The 8,279-nt window shown below is 38.3% G+C and overlaps 1 long non-coding RNA gene across 1 annotated transcript; it reads right to left on the bottom strand.

Annotated features, from left to right (window-relative positions):
• Nucleotides 1–755: 755 nt before the first annotated feature.
• On the bottom strand, nt 756–2,172 carry LOC114152531 (uncharacterized). The gene is made up of 2 exons (XR_003597139.1): nt 2,010–2,172; nt 756–1,933 (listed from the first exon to the last, which is right to left on the bottom strand). It is a non-coding gene; the product is annotated as an uncharacterized LOC114152531 (long non-coding RNA).
• Between the last annotated feature and the right edge of the window lie 6,107 nt (nt 2,173–8,279).

Genomic DNA, 8,279 nt, shown 5'->3' on the forward strand with positions numbered 1-8,279 from the left:
GAGTGAACTTCATTTTTGAATTTGTTATGTGATCTATGCATGTTATGTATTTTTGTCACAACAGACCTGAGTCTGAGTCTTTTGAAGCTCAACTTGTCTTCCCAAATGCCCAAATGCAACTTCTCTGTCCTGTTCTGTTTTAATGAGAAGGTGTTGTGTTGGTTTTCTGCCACACGCAGCATTTTGCATGTACACCATGAAATCACTTGACCGGAGCAAACTGTAAACAAGACTTCTTACATCTTTCTTTCCGCAAGGGTTTTCTTCTTGCCACTCTTCCATAAAAGTCAGATTAGTGGAGTGCAGCACTAACCAACTCCCCCAGAGAAACCACAATATTTTGTAGCAAGCTACGCCGCACAGAACTGTATTTACCCTTTAATAAAACGACACATTTTACCAGCATGGAGCCTTATCACCTTTTACTGGCCTTTTAAAAAGAAAGTACGGAACAAATTTAGAAAAACATGCAGCACAGCTATTGTGAAATGACACGCCTGTTGTATTTTAGATTTGAGGCGTGCGACTGCGAAAGGACTAAACTGAGAGCGTGCTTATATTATCCTATGTGCCACCTTTTATAGAGTCAGGGTTAGACAGATGGCTTTAAAACCATGAGTGATGACGTGCCGAGCCAGTTAAGTCAGAATGTAATAGCCTGTAATAGAATGTTGGATGAAGGCCTTGGAGACTAGACAAAACCTGGTTTCAGTGTCATTTCGAGAACCTACAACAAAAATGCTTAGAAAAACTGCTTTCAGCTCAGTTATCTATTTATTTTTTTTGTAGGTGAAATCCACTACTAATTTTGTATGTGATCAGCATGAAGTATATAAGTAAACATGGCAGTAGAGCATCAAGCTGCAGTGCAAGAGATGGAATTCAGCTGCAAGCTGCGGCTGAAGTGCAAGTAGCTTTTCTTAAAGCAGCTAGCGTGTGCTACGTAGGACTTTATTTGCATCACTGACGCTAATGTGGTAACGCAAGTACTTGGTTCCTGATGATATGGTGCAATTTGGGCACTTCCCAAAACCTAAATTACAATACATCTTCTCTTAGTGCAATAATTTGCTTACTGAAACAAAGCTCAGATCCCGTAGCAAGATGGGTGAAATTTTACTGCAGCTGCATTTATAAGCATCAAGAGTAATTGCAGGAAATGCAAGACAGTCTGATAAGTGTGGTCTGTGAAAAGTCATAAGACGGTTGGAAGAAAGGCTGGAGCTTGCAGAAATTGCATGCGCTCGCTGATCATTCACTTTTATTACAGGAATTTGATGCATCTTGACTTTTTATATGTGCACACTGAAATGAAAAAGATCAGCAGAAATACCATGTGGCTCAGGGAGGCACTGGGCGCTTCTCTTCTCACTATAAGTTACTTTAGCTGTAGGCACACATGCAACCACGCCTCTGCAAAACAACAACAACAACAAAAAAGAACAAAAAGAAACAACTATAACAACATTTAAAAAAAAAAAAAAAAAAGCCTTTCTATTTGTTGCCTTTGATGTTACAGAGACATAATCACACAGCAGTAATTTACAGTGCATTTCTATTTTACTCTCTTTTGGGCCTCTTCCAAAACCTAGTTGCTCTTCTGTAAGTTTATAAATGAGAGACTTTCACAAAATAAATGCATGCAAGTCAGATGAACTTTGCGGAAAAAAAATTCAACTTATTTCTAGGCTGAAAGTGGAAGCCTAGAAATACATCTGTGTCATCAAACAACTAATCATGCTGGCAGTTCTTCAACGCTTTTCCACGCAGCGTTGCGGCCATTCTGTCTGTGCAGTAACCTCTGTCTGTTGAGAAGTGACACCTCACTTGGGGTATTTGACAAACTGACACTCACTGATACAGAGTGTCCAACTCAGCTTGTCAAATACACTAAGTGGGGGGCCTGATCGCCGGAGGAAACCGAGGACAGGCTCTGCGGAATAAATGAACAAATTACTTTTGTCGTCACAGATAAAATACACCATCAAACGCCAAGGTCAGATGCATACCTTGTTTTTGTTTCTCCATCCCTGAGCTGATAATGCGCAGGAGACCTTAGATGTCGACCTGTCACCTGCCTGTGCCGGGTTTGATGAGTTGGAGAGCAGCGGCGGCAGCCGTCTTGCCTCTGAAGAGCGCTTTTGCAGTGATGACACTGAGCACAAGATAGTTCGTTTGACCACTGAGCTTCAACGCAGCAAAGAGGAAGTCAAAACAAGGAAGATAACTGCAAAGCTAGCGCTCAGGAAATATGTGGAAATAAAGTGTCAACATGTCACAGTTGTGAAATGCTTCTGAATGCTTTAATGGCTCAGAGTTTTTTTTTTTCTTTTTTGAAACAGTAGTTTGAAGTAGGTTCAGTCACCGTTTGGCGCCTATTTTGCATCGTTTGTTGTGCTAGTGTGACAATGAATGCAGTGGCTGCTAGTGGAAGGTTTTTGCTGCTCTTTTGTGTTAACTTGAAGTGTAAATGATGTTTAATTGAGCTGGTACTGTCACTTTCTGCTGCTTGGTGTTTTAGTCTGTCAGGAGCATTAAACTGAGAAAGCATCGTTCACATTGGCATACTCTTTCACATCAATTTTTTTTTTTTTTTCCAGCAACTAAAACACTCCAAGCGCAATACTGTGAAACTTCCTCATATCACTCTGGGCCAGCACACAGTGAGTCACTTATAAGACTTCCCTTTGCAGCTACACCCCTACTGTAATACACACACAGCAAGTGAAGTGCTACTGAATATGCTGTAAAGCGAAGGGTCAGAGTAACCGAGGCCACAGGACAGATTATTCCTGATTGGGATGTTCCCAAACAGGCTGCAGGGAAAAGACCTCCAAAGAGAATTTAATTATTATCTCATGATGGGAACCACGTTGCTCAAGTCAGTGAATGCATCTTGAACATCTTTCAAATTGAGCTAAGCTATGTTTTCAGCATCTTTCTCTAGACTTTTGGCTGCTTTTTCGCCATATTTTAGTGTCTGAGCAGCTTCAGATTAATGTGCGTCTGTTAAGCCGCCAAATTTCAAACTACAGTTGAAAACAAAAGTTTACATACACCTCATAAAAAGACACATAAACATTTTTTTTCTCGCCGTCTGAACTTAAATTAGACCCAACATTTCTTGTTTTAGCTTAGTTAAAATCACCAAATTTATTTATATTTGTTAAATGTCAGAAAACTCAGCGGGAACATGTTTCAGAGATTTTCTCGCGACTTTCTTCAAATTCGTAAGTAATTTTTCTGTATTTAAACTATCTTGTTTAACAATGTGGAAAAGCTCAGATGATTATGTTATGGCTTTGGAAATCTCTGATAGGCTAACTGTCACTTTTGAGTTAATTGGACACACCTATGGATGTATTTTAAATCGTCACTCAGAAAACAAAGTTTCTTTTTTGACACAGTTAGAATGCCCCCAAAAATTAGCCAAGATATATGGAAGAGAATAGATGATCTCCACAAGTCTGGATCATCGTTGGGAACAACTTTCGGATACGTTACGGTCCTGCTACACAGGAAGAAACCTTTACTTTAATAGAAACATAAAAATTCAGACAGATAAGTCGTGGGTAGATCTGAAGAGACGTGTGTGAGCGAGAAGGCTTATAAACCCGACTTGGTTACTCCAGTTCTATTAGGGGAAATGGACCAGAACTCCTGCAAAGTATCATGAGAGGTTTGTGAGAAGAAACCCACAACGTTTGACCCAAGTCATAGAATTATGTCCTGACGCTGACCAAATGCTAATAAACTTCTGAATATCTTCTGAACAAAAAATGTTCTTGCTGACTTTGCTGGCATTTAGCAAAGAGAAATCATTTTTGATAAATATAACTGACCTAAGACAAGATTATGCTGTACGTAAGTATCTCGTTTCGACTGTATCATGAATCCATTCGCTCTCTTCTGTTTATCTGAGATCAGAGGCAACAGGCCTGGCAGCGACCCTCCACCACCCTCCAGCCCGTCCTGAGGGATCCCAAAGGGTTCCCAGGTCAGAGGAAATATATAGTCCCTCCAGTGTAATCTGGATTACAGACGGACGTTTCCAGAAAACCTCCTAAACCAAATCACCCTGAAGGTGCCCCAACAAAATGTCTGAAAACTTTGACTAACGTTGTCTGTCACATCAAATCCCAATACAATACACTGAAGTTTGTGGCTTGGTGACGAAAGGTTAAACAATTTACAGGTTCTCTGAATACTTTTCACTTCACCATTAAACATTACCATGAATGCTGGTTTGGACCTGAACTGTGCAGAACGTTAAAAAAAAAAAAGACAGAGAAAAGTTTTTGAACAGAACAAAGCATTGAACTATTTCAGCAGAATAAAAAACCCGAAGACGTGTACATCCTAATATGATGCTAGCTGATATGACTGATAGGGTGGCTAGAGCAGAAGAAGAGGCAAAAGTATTCCAGCTGTTATTACTTTGTCATTGTGGTTAAGTACAGCATGTAGATCACTGATAAAGTAGAAGAAGTTAGATTCAGACTAAACTCTAGAAAGGGTCTGAGTATGAGATTAAAACACAAAACTAGTGCTACTTGCAAATAACAAACGCAAAGCAAAAAAAAAGGTGAAGCAAACTAACAGACACTCATTCTACTTAAAACACTTCTGTTAGCTTGGTTCAGACAATGCATCTTATGTTAAAGCGGCAGTTTAGAGTGTTAAACGTTTCAACACTCCTTTTGAGCCACTTCTACCACAGACATAGGGGAAGTTCAAGAGAAAAAAAACAGCATCTCTCTTTAGTGTTCAGTTGTTCAATTTCCTATTACAAAAAGACAAAAAAAAAAACAGAGAAAATCGTTAGGTAAAACATTTATAATAGCATTACAGAACATTTAGTGTAAGTTTTTCTCTCTGTTTTTTATTATTATTATTATTGTACTTGCTTTTATGCCTTTCTCTGACAAAGTTTTAAATGTTGGCACCCAGGCATGCATGCAGTAGCTCTTGGCTCTGGAAGCATGCGCTTAAAACAAAACAAACAAAAAAAATCGGAAGACTTTCCGCAATCTGCACTTTTCTTTAAAGGTTTAAACTGTACCAACAGAGAGTTTCTTATTTACCTCGCCTGCCACTCACTGAGTTTGTTGTACATTTGAGTTTTGAGTCTGAACCTGACTGTTTCTAATGGGATTATTGTCACAATGCTGTGTGTGACATTTGTGGAAAAAAAAATAGACTGGGAGGTTTTCCTTTTTTTTTCCCCGACTGAGTTGTTTGCAGAAATATAGTTTGCAATAAGTTGATGCACAAGTCATAGTAGTTTCCTCTTCTGTTTAGTGGTTGATATGCGTAGCTCTTAAACTTCAGCTTTACTTTTTAGCAAAACTTTAGCCAGTTAAATGCAAAGACACATGTTTAATTTAAATTACATTTGCAAGTTACATAAAGCTATTCCTGTTAACATTCCTTTACATATGTATTGCTTTCTGGTTTTAAAGTTGGTCATTATCAATAGAACTCCAGGCTTTCTGACACTCTTTTTAAAGTGCTGCCACACCGTTTCTTATTTTGTCACATTTATTGGGACAGCGACGAAATAAAGCACAGTTTTGTGAAAGAGAAGGTCCCTAAACTTTGCGGACGTTTCTGTGTCTTATGAAGCACACCTGTTTCATATAGCGTGTTGGGATGAAGGGCGTAAAATGTCTGCATGGCTTAGCATGAGCTTAAGTATTGTTTTTATTATCAGGACATTGCTACCACATGTGAATAGCTAATAAGTTAGCTGGCTTATCTGGAGATCCCAATGTTGATGCTAAAGAAACGGATGTGTAAAGATGATTTTTTTTTAAATCTGATAAATACCAAATATAGCACTGACACAAAAGAGCATTTTAGCATCAATAAGATGATTTCCCTAAAAACCATTTAAATAAAATTTTTTTTGAATTTCAACTGTAGGATCTTTTGCTGTATCTGTATAATTTAGACCAAGTCCAAAAGATGATGTATCCCGTTGGTTGTGTGTTCGGTATTTGCCAGTTTTTCTTTTCTTTCTCTTAAAGACTCTTCTTCCTCACGCTCTTCATCAGTTTTGGATCCTGCTTTAGGGTGTGAAACTGTGTTTGCTATTCAGTTGTCCTTCTCGTTTTGTCTGCAAATATGGTTATCAAAAACTATTTAAGTCCAGCTTCTAAATGTTGACTGTTGTACTTCAGTACCTGTTTGATTTGCCAGTTATATTATTATCATCAGGAGAAATAAGTCAGCAGCAAGAGGGCACCTTTATGCAGATTACGCCATTCTTTATTATTTACCCCCTTATAAATACTTCCCCCTCACAACAGCATGCCCTCACATGCCCTTGTGAGGCATGCTGTTGTTATTCTTCATGTTGCCCTTCAGTTGCTACAGGCAGCTTTTACCAAGCCTCCATGGGGCCCTAAGCAAAATTTGGTTTTGGCGCCCTCTAGTTCTGTTAAAAACGTGAATCAGCAGCCCGATCATTAGATCATTCACACACCTGCTATAAACTTATTGCACCTCTGGCAGTATATATGTTTAAATTAAATACATGTATAATATAGGATACATTTATTGGCCAACTGATTTATCGACCAGTTGATTTCTGGGCACCGATTTCCTTAATTTTGGGGGATCGTGATTGGCTGATACTTACACATGAAGCCCATCTTATCCCCTAATCTTATCTTCGTCAGTAAAGGTTTAAAAATCAGTCTGTCCTCTTCTGCTCTACAGTGAGAAGTTTGACTGACAGACCGGCCCATCAGGTCAGGTCTGAATGTTTATAGAATAGAATTACTTTATTCATCCCAGCAGGGAAATTACTTTGCAGTTACAGCGTAGAGACAAGACACAACAACAACCACCACTGAGTAGCAATTGTAGACAAAATAAAAAATAAAAATAAAATATAACATGCTGTCAATATAAAAAGCAACTTAGAGCAGTCCTTGCAAAGATTCAAAAAATGCAGATACAGTATGTATATGTAAATATATGTACAGCAAGTGTGCCACAGTGCAGTTGTGCAAGATTGGACTGATTAGTGCAGCTAACAATATTCACCCCACTGTTGCTCCAAACTCAGTGACTTTCTTGCTACATTTAGCAACATTTCAGACAAAAGAAATTCATACCAGCCAAAATCAAAATGGGCAGGTCAGGCTCTTTAAAGATCAGGAACCAGGGATCGGCCAGAAAACTGCAATCGGTGCAGCCCTACACACATATTCATGACATTCTTTGATTAAATAAATTTCTCTTAAGCGTTAATCCAATAGCTAAAACTTTAATTTATACCAGGTGAGTCTTTCTCCCCTGAGAATGTGGATTGGTACTGGACTGATTCTGAGCCTTCAAATGTTTTTAACAGAAGTTAGAAGTTGATGTAAAAATAATGTTTATTTTAGCCACAAAATGATTTTGCTCAGCAGCAAACAACAAATCTCCAACTACAGCAAAGAGCAGCTCATCGATGTAGCAGCCATGTAGCCTGACGTCAAAACATTTTGCTAGACAATGTCAAACATTGGGAAGGACCGTTCCATGTCGCTATCAAGCTAATTTTTCTTTTAGCAGCTTTACAAATCTTTTACATTACCAAGGAACATTAAAACAAACTTTATCTTGGCTTTTTTCTATTCTTCCTCTTTCTTTTCTCCTTCCCTGAAGGATAAGTCCTATTTTGAGACATTGTTTTGCTTACTTAACTTCTGACAGGAGCTTTGGACGTTTCAATGCTCTCTGCACGTTGCAGCTCATGATACCGGCGACGTGTGCGGTACCTGCCGCGGCCACCAGGGGCCTCCAAGAGCAATTTTTTTAAATTCATAAAATAATGATTTTTACATACATTATCAAATATATATTATTGTAAAAAATAAATCAGTTCATAGTGAAATTGTGTGGTTTTGATGTTATAATGACATAGAAATTATAACTAAAAAAAAAATAATAAAAAATAAAAAAAATCAGCTCCACTGAGGGGACCCCTTAGTGGCCCTGGGGCCCTAAGCGGCTGCTTAGTTTGCTTCTGCCTTAGGCTGGCCCTGGCTACAGGCATTGTTGTATATTTTACTATTTGATTTTCAGGGAGCATATTAGGCATTTAGTTTTTTTTGTTTTGTTTTGTCAAAGGGTTATTTTAGGCTTTTATCATCAAAATAGGGCCTATCTTAATTTATCAGTCAGGAAAGAAAACTAGTTTTGACATTTTTCACTATGGTGACAATACTTACTCTGCACTTGTTTCCATTTTGTATTGTTGCTATTTAGTTTTTAGTACAAATTCA

Source organism: Xiphophorus couchianus, chromosome 11 (assembly GCF_001444195.1).
Source record: "Xiphophorus couchianus chromosome 11, X_couchianus-1.0, whole genome shotgun sequence".
NCBI classification, from domain to species: domain Eukaryota; kingdom Metazoa; phylum Chordata; class Actinopteri; order Cyprinodontiformes; family Poeciliidae; genus Xiphophorus; species Xiphophorus couchianus.